This window comes from Eptesicus fuscus, chromosome 1, assembly GCF_027574615.1.
Source record: "Eptesicus fuscus isolate TK198812 chromosome 1, DD_ASM_mEF_20220401, whole genome shotgun sequence".
NCBI classification, from domain to species: domain Eukaryota; kingdom Metazoa; phylum Chordata; class Mammalia; order Chiroptera; family Vespertilionidae; genus Eptesicus; species Eptesicus fuscus.
The window spans coordinates 93675445-93688400 of record NC_072473.1 but is presented as its reverse complement, the minus strand read 5'-3'; the positions used below and the strand labels follow the sequence as shown (position 1 = coordinate 93688400).

Genomic DNA, 12956 nt, shown 5'->3' with positions numbered 1-12956 from the left:
CTGTAGCCATTGACATGAAAAAAAATTTTTTTTCAACTCTACTTTGTGTGCATGGAGTTGCAATAGAATGTTTTTTTGTAACATTAAATCCTACTTTTATTTCTTGGATATAGGCTGTTTGGTCATTTAATGCACTGTTGAGTTGAATATGCCATTAATATATAGAGGATATTTTATGCTATGTGAATGAACTTGTTCCAAAAGTTCTGTTTCTGACAAATTCCTCAGGATTTTGAATAAAAGAGAGGTAGCCTGGGAGGATGAGTTGTACAATTGCCCATTTTTTTGTATGCTTTGGAATAGTCAGCATAAGATTCTGGTGAGTTCTCCGTGACCATTTGATAGGACTGCCCTTTGAACCTTTCTTTTTTCTGGAACATTTGAGGGTGGCTTCAGCTTTGAATCCAAGTTTCAGTTTGTGGCTATATCAAAGTTTATTAATGAATTTGCCTCTTGAAAGAAGACTTGGTTGACCATTATGAATCAAACTGTTCTAATCATGTATTGTTTTCGTGGTTTTTATGGACCCCAAATTCACTTGATAAAACCGACGACTAGGGTTTCTGAGTCTAATGGTAAATCCATGTTTGACTTTATAAGAACCTGCCAAACTGTCTTATGAAACATTTTCTTCCCTATTAGTGATGAAGGAGAATTCCTTATCCTCTTCCAAATGTGGCACTCTCAGGTTTGGGGATTCTAGCCATTCTGATAGGTTTGCAGTTGAAGTTTACATTTACATTTTCCTAACAAAAAAGGATGCTGAACATGTTTATGTGTGTGTTTTTTTGTTTGTGTGTGTGTGATCTGTGTATTCTGTTTGGTGAAGTAGCCTTAAATCAGTTACATATTTGTATGTGCTTGTATGTTTCCATCATGTAGTTAAAATTCTTTATTCATTTGGGAAATGAGTACCTTATCAGATATGGGAGTTAAAATATTTTCTCCCTGTCTGTGGCTTACCCAACTTGCTTTTTACAGAACATTTTTTAAAAAAAAGCTGTTAATTTGAGGATTGGTTTAAATTTTCCAAAAAAAGAAGTTTAGAGAGCTCCCATGTATGCTATAAACAGTCCCCCAATTATTTCCATCGCATATTATTAGGATATATTTGTCACATCTAACCAGGCTATATGGGTCCAAAATGTTGTTTATTGTTCCAGGATCCCATCTAAGATATCACATTATTTTAGTCATCGTGTCTGCTTAGGCTCCTGTTGGCTGTGGCAGTTTTTCATACTTTCCTTATTTTTTAAGACTTTGAAGTTTTTGGAAGTGCTGGTCAATCATCTGATTGAATGGTCCTCAACTGGTAATTGTCTAAGGTTTTTCTTCATGGCTAGACTGGAGCAGGGGGCGTGGGGCCAGAGAAGACCAGAGAGAAGAAGTTCCATTTTCATCACATCATATCAGGAGTACTTACTACCATCATGACTTATCCCTGTTGTTGACCTTGACCATCTGGCTGAGGTAGTTTTTGTCAGGTTTCTCCTTTATAAAGATACTATTGTCCCTCCTTTTCAGAAAGAAGTCACTAGACACAAGTGACCCTTAAGGAGCGGGGTTATGGTCCACCTCACCGGAGAGTGGTTATCTATATGTCTGATTTAGAATGCAGCTACTCCATGGGAGATTTGTCTACTCTCACCCGTCAATATTAGTTGATACACGGGATTGTATGTTTGACGGTTGAATCTCTTCAACCACTGATTTATCTCAGTAGGACCTCATGATTATTTGCTTTTTGCTTTGGATGAGAATCCAATACTGCTTTATTTTTTTGTTCAAATTGTTCCAGTTTGGCTCTTCAAAGTCTTTTCCATTGATTCTTATGTCCCCTTGATCTACTTCCAGTATTGTATTGTTTTAGCACCTCCTTACTTTCTGCCACTACAATATGTTGTAGACTGTCTTGTCTGTTCCCTGCTCTAGAGTTAGCATAAGCCATCTCCCCATGGATTTCTGCTTCCTTCTATTGCAGAATGGTATTAGAAAGCTAGATGTGGGCACTTGGTGGGCTCATGACTCCTCGAGAGATTTTGCTTCTAGCTGTCTCAGTTGTGAGTGAAAGTAAACATAAGTGTGTATATTAACCCATGTATATACATATATCTATAAATATGTATGTCACCATAAGTATCGGTATTAAGCTGAACACAGGTTCATACTGATGTCTCCAGCTCTAGCCCATTATTACCACAAGGGACCTCTGGTCTGCTCCCTTGGCTTATCTGTAACCATCTGCTCTATTAGTGAGAATTCTGGCTCCCAATATCCACCATCCTTGTAAACCATTGGCCACCTCCAGTATGTATGTATAGTGGTTTCAGATTGAAAACTAACATCCTTTTGGGAAATACATCTGTATTTATGATTCGTATATGCTTCTAACTCATTAAGGAATGACAGAGAATTAAGGGACAAGAAAAATGAAATGTATGAAGCTAATTTGGTTCCATTACAAGCAAAAAAATATTTGGGAGAATTGCAATAATCTGACTGTGAAAGGAATATTAGATGATACATGGAATTGTTGGTTTGTCTGTATGATAAAAATTATATTTTAAAGTTCTTATTTTTCAGAGTTTCCAACATCAGGTATATAGGAGTGAGCTGACTTGGTATCTGGGGTTTAGTTCAAAGAGATTCTGTAAGAAAAATTTAAAAAAGAAGGAATGAAGGAAAGGAGGAAGGGAGAAAGGAAGGAAGGGAGTAGGTAAGCAAGGAGGTGGAAGAAAGAAAAGAAGGAGGAAGGGATACAAAAGAAAGAATTAAGCAGATAAGGCCCCATCCCACTGCCCTGGGTGATAGGAAAACTGTTTTTTATAGTTCTCTCTGATGTTGGGTATGTTTGACGGTTTTAAAAGCTAAACGTGAAGATGGAGCACCATATCATGAAATAGAGTAGTTAATTACACATATAAATGGGAAATGATAAGGAAATAATCTAGGTCTTTTTTTATATATTTTATTGATTTTTTACAGAGAGGAAGAGAGAGGGATAGAGAGTTAGAAACATCGATGAGAGAGAATCATCGATCAGCTGCCTCTTGCACACCCCCTACTGGGGATGTGCCCGCAACCAAGGTACATTCCCTTGACCGGAATCGAACCTGGGACCCTTCAGTCCGCAGGCCAACGCTCTATCCACTGAGCCAAACCGGTTTCGGCAGGAAATAATCTAGGTCTTAACATGGAACCAATCATGAGAGTTTAGGGACATTCTGGTGACTCCTTTTGTGTGTTCCAATATGGTTTTGAGAAGGCTAAAAGGCTAATTCCAATGTAACCCTGATATTTGGGAGCGGGGCTAACAACCTGAATCTGTGCCAGAAAGCCCAGTGTACATTCTTGATAACCTATAATTAAATCACTGCCTCTTTCCCAGAAACTGGTCTTGCAGGACCTGTTATCTAAATGCTCACATTTCACAGAGGCCACAAACTATGAACAGTGCACAGTCCCGGAGGGGGGATTATTAGCACTGGCGCCAGGCCAGACCATTAGATATGTTCTGGAGACCCCCAACACTTGGGGCCTTTTTGCAAAGCCCACGAAAAGGACCAGAAGCATAATCCATATTTGAGGGATAAAGACACCAGAACGATACAAAAGAGAAGCTCTCTGCATGTTACTTTGCTCAGACTTGGGAAGTTATTCTGCTGAGTCCACCAGTGTAATAAACAGTGTAACTCATTTTCTCTAAAACATTGCTTGGTTTTTCTCTGGTCTTCTGCAACAGTTTGGCCCTATGGCCTGACTTCTTTTTAATAAGTAAATGCTTTAAAACTCTTATCAGGGAAACACATGGAAATGCTTTTCATCTAGAAGGCATTAAATAAATGCAGGCTGAATTGTATTTGCACCAAAAGAAACCAATTTTCATTGTGAGAGCACAAAGGACCAAGTCAGAGGAAGTGTAGTGGACAAGCATATGTGATGTGCAGACTACCTGAGGGGAAGTGCAAACAAGCCTGTAGGAGTTGAGGGTGTGGTGGTGAGCAAGGCCTCCAGGGTCCTCACAAGGCCTTGAGCCATTAATGGACACAGAAAGGTTCTGTGTCCACGACACGGACAGTGCTGTTCAGAGGCACAGGTTCAAAAGCTGCCCAGAAAATCGTGTCCATATTGAAAGGGGAAGCCAGGGTGAGAAATACAGTGTGGGCCACAGCAAAATGCAAAGAAGGTAAGAATGCACTCTGAGCTTCCATAAATAACTCACATCTTTCATATGCTGACTCTAACATCTGAACCACCCAATGAACACACTGAACTTTGATTAAGGAGTAGTGACACATGGCAGCTCAAGAGGTCACAGGGAGGCTTTGAAGAGATGATCCCTGTGTCCTCCTGGGCTTAGCACGTGGTCCATGGTGAGCTGTCAACTGACATTAATTTGGATTTCGAAGACTATGTTTTTTTGCAATTGTTTTCTCCAGAGAATATCTCAAGTTTGAAAGCATCCTGGCCACCTTAGGCGAATGCCCTTACATCCTTCCATAAACCATTGATTTCTAGCTGCAGAGTCAGGATCTGCAGGTTTTTGAGGTCTCAGGCCACAGATTCAGCAGCCAGGGAGTCATCATAACTAGATAACAGATTTCTGGAATGTTTTCCTGTTGACATCCAGGATACAAACCCCTTTGGAGTAGACACCGCCTTGTCTGAGCTCTGCTATCCATCTCCTCCACCCAGTGTGAGGCAGTGGCATCCTGCATGCACACCCCATAACGCATGGTGGAGCCCTTGTTTGAAATGGTCTTGCTGCTCAGTGAAGACACAGGGCCAATTCTTTCATAAAGTGTTGTAAAAAAATAAGTCTTAAAACAAACACAATATGAACCACAGTATCTGAACAACAAAATTTGAGCAAGCCCTAAGGGAGACTGAAAATTGTGATGAGCTGGCACTTGTGTCTGGGGTTGGAGTATTGGGGAGTAGGGAAGTTGGGAGGGGCTGTAGGCTGTATGACACAGATGACAGGGAAGGCAGGAAGAAAGATTTTTAAACTTATGCTGTAAGCTTGGCTATATCTTGGCTCAATTCTGGGGCATTCAGACCACAAATGCCATTAACCTTGGGGGAATGCCACTGCCATGGAAAAGCTGGGACATTCGAAGCCTTTTATTCAGAGTCTATGCTAATAATTACCTGAAACCATCTTGGTGGGTTAGTGCTGGCTTTTCAAAAATTATCTTAATAGTTTATAAAGAACAGACTAGAATTAGAATAGCGAGTAGCATAATGAATCATGTACATTAAGAGTAGGTATTTTTGCATAAAATACCTTACATCGTATCTATATATATAAAAGCCTAAGCAACCATTATGACCGAATGATAGGAATGACTGAAACGACTGGTCAACCAGTTGCTATGACATGCACTGACCACCAGGGGACAGACGCTCAAAGCAGGAGCTGCCCTCTGGTGGTCAGTGTGCTCCCACAGCCAACCTCCCACTGCCCCTCCCCACAGCCACCCAGCCCCCATCAGCTCCTGGTGCTAAACCATTGTTAGAGACCTGCTTCTGGGTCAGGGTTTTGTAAGTAGCAGAGCAGCTCCCTCGCTGTGATCTATTGAAGGTCAGCCCTCGACACAAGGGTTTGTCTCGCTCCCATCCTCTCCTTTCCCCGGGGGCTGCCCGCCCACCGTAGTGGTGGTGCAGCAGTGAGGGAAGGTGGGGGAAGCAGAGAACTGCAAGATGGCAGGGTGCCAAGGGTGGCATTGGTGTCAGGCGTCCATTCCTTCCACACCCAGCCTAGCAACCATCGCCTCCTCTCCTGATCCTGCTGGGGCCTTCAGGCCCAGGCTGGGATGGCGAATTGGGGGTGGGTGGTGGTGGATGTGGCCTCTTTCCCAGGGGGGCTGAGAGCCAGCACCCTCCTTGGGGCCAGCGGCCAACCTCCTGCAGTTCCTCCCTAGGCCAGCCAACCTCCCGTGGTCCCTCCTCCCCCCCATGCACAAATTTGTGCACCAGGCCTCTAGTATTATATAGAAACTACAAGCCCAGTGCACAGATACCTGCACCGGTGGGGTCCCCTGGTCTGGCCTTTGGGGATTGGGCTGAAACCGGCAGTCCAATGCCACCTGCCACTCCTGCTCATTCCGGCCCTGTTGTACCTGTTGCGGGCTCGTGCCCAGTCAGTCCTGATCCAGAAAGGCTCGCAGCGGCGCTCACCAGCTGTGAGCCCTGCATCTGGTGCCCATCAGTCAGCTGAGCAGCGCTCCCACTGTGGGAGTGCACTGACCACCAAAGGCCAGCTCCTGCATTGAGCATCTGCCCCATCATGGTCAGTGCACGTCATAGCAACCGGTCAACTGGTCGTTAGGTCGTTCAGTCATTCAGTTACTTAGGCTTTTATATATATAGATACACATATAATACATATGACATAAGCATACATGTATATATACAAATTTAGGTACAGGTACACACATATGTGGGTATATAAGCACATGTAACCTATATTTATGTTATATTTATTTAAATAATGTACAAAAACTAGATAGAGATGTAGAATGTATTACTAAGAATGAGGATTAAAAGTGAATACACCTGCATTGGACAAGGGACATGTAGACAGACAACCACAAAGCCACACCTCCCCAAATCCCTGCTGCTGCTCAGCATCTTTAGTAGTAGCTAACTTTTAGAACCCACAGTTTCCACAGGACCATCTGAGCTGGTAAGAAACCCCATGAGAAGGGGCGCTTCTCTACCCCTCCCACTTGCCCTCCGTGCAACAGCGCCCCCTTCAGCATTGGTCCTGGTATTGCAGCATCTCTGCAAGGGTTGTGAGGCCCTCCTGAGTGAGGACTTTGGGGTCCACCGAATTCAGAACAGAACGCGCTAGAGAATCCATCTCCTGGTGTTCCTGTCAGCTCTAAGGGACCCTGGGTGGGGCTCTCAGGCTGAGCATATGCCTCCACATGCCCGGGAAATCTGGGAGAGTTAGGTCCTAGGTCTGAGGGACACAGACTTGGGTCCGCAGAGGGCAGGGGCCCTGGTGTTGTCAGGTGCGGGAGGGGAACAGAGTCACGACTCCCAGGCCTTTAGATCTGACCTCTGCCCCTGCTCTCAGTCCCGGGGACCCCAGAAAGCCCGTCCGGAAGTTCCGCCCACTGACTTCCGCCGGGAAGTCTGAGAGAGGAGAACGCCATGTCTGGGAGCCTGGCTTCGGGTCGGTAGAAGGAACGAGTCCAGGTATGATCCTGAGGGACGACTGAGGCCCCAGGACCCAGGGTGGCCCTGCTGTCAGCACTGAGAATCCGCGGTGGGGTGTCTGAGAACTATTTCCTGCACCCCTCGCCCACCTCCTCAGAGAACGTGAGGGAGGGGGTCAAGGACAAGCGCTGAGGGGAGAAATCTCAGGTCGGCACGGGCAGGGCCCAGACTCTGCCTGAATCAGGGTGAGGACCAGACGGAGGTCCCCTGGCATCTAGGTCAGCTCCTGCCGGGAGCCCTGGGGAGCGAGGCACACGGACCTCCCCTGGGGTCTCGGGGTTGAGGCCTCCGTGTGGGGGTCCGGCCTCCCGGTTCACAGAGGGAGGGACCCAGGACCTGCAGGCCTCATGGTGACGGCTGGCCGTGGGGGAAGACAAGGTGACTCCGGGCCCCAGAGCAGTCAGTCCTGGGAGCCCCAAGGTGCGGGGTGACCACCAGTGGCGAGGACTGACTTCCACATCTTCTGGATCTGAGACACTCATGGGGCTCCATGTCATGGCAGAGTCTCAGGTTGGCAGAAGGGGTCCAAGACCTTCCCAGAATCAGTGTGAGGACCCTGAGGGAGATTGGGGGCCCTGGATCCCAGAACAGTGTCCATCAGGCAGGCCTCCTTGGGGTGGGGAGGGGAAGGTCATCACACATTCTGTTTTCTAATTTCTGCATCTGGGTCTGAGAGACTCTGGGGGTTTGATAGAAGGAGCAGGGCTTCAGATAGCAGAAGGGGGACCCCCAGGTCCTACTGCTGTCAAGTTGAGGACACTGAGGAAAAAGCAGGCGACCCTGGACACCAGAATACTCAGTCCTGGGAAGATGAGAGGGCGGGGTCACCACAGGTCACCTGACTTCCACATCCAGGTTTAACAGTCTTGGGTTTGGTGTAAGGAGCCGCACCACAGGTAAGCTAAGGGAGCATTGAGGGCACCCTGGATCTCACAATGTAGGGGACCCCATAAAAGCCCATCCCTGCTCTCAGCCCTGGAATGCTCCAGGGAGAATGACCTTGTGTGGTGTCCCCTGACTTCAGCATGCGGGTCTGAGCAAAACTGGGAACTTGATAAAAAGTGTACAGCCATGCTTCTGTATCTCTGGATCTATTTTGTTCATCAGTTTATTTGTTCATTAGATTCCACATATGAGTGATATCATGCAATACTATAGCTCATGGATACAGACAATAGAGTGATGAAGGACTTGGAGGGGCAGGTGACAGGTAAAGGGAGTAAATGGGGGAAAAATCAAACAAACAAAGGGAACAGTAATTCTTTCAACAATAAAGATAAATTTTTAAAAAAGTGTAGGGCCTCAGGTCCACAGATGGGATGCAGAGGCACTGCCCAGAGTCAAGGTGTTTTTCCTGACTTCTGCATCCAGGTTTGACAGGCTCTGGGGTTAGGTGTAAGGAGCAGGGTCTCAGGTGGCAGAGGGAAGGGTCAAGGTGAGGACCCCAAGGGAGGACTGAGGAAATCCAGGAACCATAATCAGAGGGGAGTCCACAGAAGTCTGCCCTGCTGAAAATCTTGGGAGGCCCTGTGGTGGATGACTATGCAGAGAGGAACCACAGAAGCCCAGACCTGATGTCCGCCTTGGGAATTCAGGGGGAACAACATATGCATCAGAGGGGAGGACCCAGGTCTTGCCCAGAATCAAGGTGAACATGCAAAGGGAAGACTGAGGGACCTGGGACCCCACAACAGAGATGCCCCATGTTACCCCTACTGTGAACCCTGGGAGGTCGCAGGTCGATGACCACATGCTTTCTTCCTGACTTGGGCATCTCAGGTTGACAGAGAGGAGGTTCTAGCTCCAGCCAAGAGTCACCGTGAGGATTCTGTGGGAAGATGAGGGGACTCCAACCCCTGAGGCCTGAGGGGTCAGGCTCCAGGTAGGCAAAAGAAAGGCTGCAGGGCTCTCCCAGGATACAAGGTAAGGACCCGAGTTAGGGCTCAGGAAGCCCCCTAGCACACCTTGAAGTATGCCTGAGGTTTGGCCAGTGTCATAAGTGTCCCCAGTGTGCCTGTTCCTGCCAGCAGCACCTGGAAGCCTCATGGTAGGGATGTCGATTTGGATTGCTTCTAGACTTCTTCCTGAGGAGGTGAGGGCATTGTCCTGAAGGAGCTGGGTTCATGGCAACAAGGGGAGGTGTCCCAGGCACTGCTGGTAATCCAAGTGTGGGTCTTGAGGCAGGATAAGGGTACCTCCCACCACAACAAAAACAGGGACCAGATGGCTTGGGCCCTGCTGGTGCAACTGGGTCGCTGGGGCATGATATGCAATGTGGTGTGTCTTTTTAAAAAAAGATATGTTTATTGATTTCAGAGAGGAAGGGAGAGGTAGAAAGGGATAGAAACATCAATGACGAGAGAATCATTGTTTCGGCTGCCTCCTGCACACTCCCTACGGGGGTTAGAGCCCACAACCCAGGCATTTGCACTTGAGTGGAATCAAACCCAGAGCCCTTCAGTAAGCAGGCTGATGGTCTATCCACTGAGCAAACCCAGCTAGGGCAATGTTGTGTCTTGAAGTCCACCTTGGAGGTCTCAGTGAGATGGTGGACATGGACTGCAGTATTCATTCTCAGTTCAGCAGAAGGGAAAGGTCCCAGGCACTCCAGGAGTGAACATGGGTAGCTTGGGCAGGAAGGAGGATACCACACTCCAGACAATGAGTGCCCTGAACCCAATCTGTGCTGCTGTCGGCCCTGGGAAAGGCCTGGCATGGGTCTGCAGAGGTGGTTCCTCCTCACGTTTGTCTCAGGGCACTCAGGAAGGACAGGCCCTTGGTCAGAGGGATGGCTTAAGTTCATGAAAAGAGGAGCTGAGGTTGTGGAAGGGTCCTCATGGTCTGAGAGCTTTATGTGGAAAAAGGCAGCTATGTGCTCCCTGAGAAAACAAGAGAGCCCTCAGCATCAGGGGGTGTCCTGTCCTCAGCATCCAGATTCCCCAGGCACGGTACCTGGGTGTGATATGCACTCCCTTTCCACATGCCTGCTCCTCATGAGCATTTCTCATTGAGGACAGTTATTCAGGGTGAGGACAGTTATTCAGGGTGGATTCAGATCCAGGCCTAGCCAGGAAGAAAGGCAAGTACCCTGAGGCCAGACTAAGGGAACTCTGTACCTGGAACAGATGGTCCCAATCCCTGGTGTCAGTTGTGTGGGAACCTGGGCAGGGGTGGGGACAGATAGAGCTCCTGTTCACTTTTGTCTCAGAGTTCTCAGAAAGGCGAGGTCCTTGGTTTGAGAGGACACATTGGGCCATCTCCAGGATTCAGGTGTGGTCAACAGAGTGAGGAGTCCCAGATCCTGACAAGAATCAGGGTGAGGACCCTGAGGGAAGAGAGGAGAATTCCCCATCTTAAGAACAAAAAGAGGGCTTCACGGAAATCTGCCTTGCGCTGAGTCTTAGCCTTGGAAAGAAGGGGCTGTCAGCCTGAACCCCTCCTCATTTCCAGGTCTGTGTTTTCAGCGACAGGATGGCCTTGGTCTGAAGTTCTGGACTCAGGTAAGCTGGGGCAGGATTCCAGGGCTTGCCAGGAATCAAGGTGAGGATTGAGGGGAACCAGAGGACATGGGAACCCAGACCTACCCTGACTATTCTGTCAGCAATGGGGAAATTAGGATAGTGCATGGACTGGTTGGGCAACCTTCCTACTCCCTTATCTAAGGGAAGTGAAGCCTAAGTAGAGTGGGCTCAGTCAGCAGAGAGAATTCTCTGAAATCCTGCAGGGTGTCATGGTGAAAAAAGATGGGAGCCTTATCCCAGGATAGATGGACCCAAATCTTCAGTCACCCCTTCTTGATCCTCTGGGAGAGGGACCAGATGTGGGGCCCCTTCAGTTTCTTCTCTTATGTCGTGTTATTTGGTCTTGTTTTGGGAGTTTAGCTTCAGGCCAGCAGAAGGCAGGTGAGGGGACAGGTCCTGGCAGGGGAAAGGTGAGGAGCCTGAGTGTGCAAGGAGGGGATCTCCCACCCACAACAGAGGGCACCTCACAAAGTCCTACTGCCCCTCCTGTCAGCTCTGCAGTTCCAGGGCTGTGCTTGTCATGTGCATGCTGAAGTGCCCCTTTGTCCCTCTTGCAGGGTCTCTGGGTTTCAGGATGTGAAGGCCTTGGTGTACACTACATATTCTTGGGTCACAGAGCAGCAGAAGGCCAGTCAGTGCCAGGAGTTAAGGTGAAGTGCTCACCATGACTATGTCCTCAGGGGCTCCCCAACCCAGGTCAGACATCACCACACCCTTCCATCAACTACAGAACCCTGTGCTGTGTCTTCTGTACCCTGAGCAGTCATGCCACTTCTGACTTCTGGTTCTTAGTGGACAGGCTAATCAGGAGTGATCCATGTGAGGCCCATGAGCACCCCTAAAAAGGAGACTCATAAGTCACCTTTGTCAGAACTGCCTAGGGTGCTTTTTTCTGCTGAGGCCCCTCACACTCCCTCTCTCCCCTAGTCACATGGGTCCTCATTGTCCACCTTCTGTCCACACTCGGTCACTTTTCCAGTACAAGTCATCATGCCTGGCCATTATATGAGTGAACTCTGCAATCTTGAGGAAGACCATCAGTACCCAAAGGAGAACCAGGACCTGGTGGAGGTGCAGCTGTTCTAGGCTATACAGGAAGAGGAGGAAGAGGCCCTGTCTCTCTCCTCCTCTCTATCTTCCTCCCCCTCAGTCCTGCTTTTAGACAGCCTAGAGCCGTGGTCGGCAAACTGCAGCTTGCGAGCCACATGCGGCTCTTTGGCCCCTTGAGTGTGGCTCTTCCACAAAATACCACGGCCTGGGCAGGTCTATTTTGAAGAAGTGGCGTTAGAAGAAGTTTAAGTTTAAAAAATTTGGCTCTCAAAAGAAATTTCAATCGTTGTACTGTTGATATTTGTCTCTGTTGACAAATGAGTTTGCCGACCACTGGCCTAGAGGAGGTGTTTGCTGCTGAGACACCAAGTCCTCCCCAGTGTCCTCAGGGTGCCTGCCCCTCCTCCCATGCCTTGGCAGACTTTCCATGGAGCCAATCTGAAGATGAGAATTCCAGCAGCCAAGATGAGGATGGTTCAAACACTAAGGGGGTCCCTGAAGATGATGCTGATTCTTTGCTCCAAAAAGCATTGTGTTCATAGATGACAGAAATGGTGGAGTTCCTGCTCCTGAAGTATTGTGCAAAAGAGCCCACCACAATGGCAGAAATGATGAGTAGCGTCATCAAAGAACACTAGGACCACTTCCCTGAGATCTTCAGTGTAGCCTCTGAGTGCATGCAGCTGGTCTTTGGCATTGATGTGAAGGAAGTGGGCCCTAGTGCCCACACCTATGTCCTGGCCACCTCCTTGGGGCTCACCTATGATGGAATAGTGAGCGATGGGCACAGATATCCCAACACTGGCCTCCTGGTCACACTTCTGAGGGTGATTGCTGCGGAGGATGATTGTGCCCCTGAGGAGAAAGTCTGGGAAGCACTAAATGTTATAGGGGTGCATGATGGGAAGGAACATTGGATCTATGAGGAGCCCAGGGAGCTCATCACCAAAGTTTGGGTGCAAGAACAGTATCTGGTGTACCGCCAGGTGCCCAATAGTGACCTGGCATGCTATGAGTTCCTGTGAGGTCCCAGGGCCCATGTTGAGACCACCACATTGAAAGTACTCCAAGTTTTTGTTCAGGGTTAATGACAGGGATCCCCTTTCCCTACCATCCCTGCCTGAAGGGCCTGAGTGCAATGAGGACCACTATGCCTGA

General features: G+C 48.1%; 1 pseudogene; it reads left to right on the top strand.

Annotated features, from left to right (window-relative positions):
- Positions 1-11738: 11738 nt before the first annotated feature.
- LOC129149870 (melanoma-associated antigen 8-like) lies at positions 11739-12956 on the top strand (annotated as a pseudogene).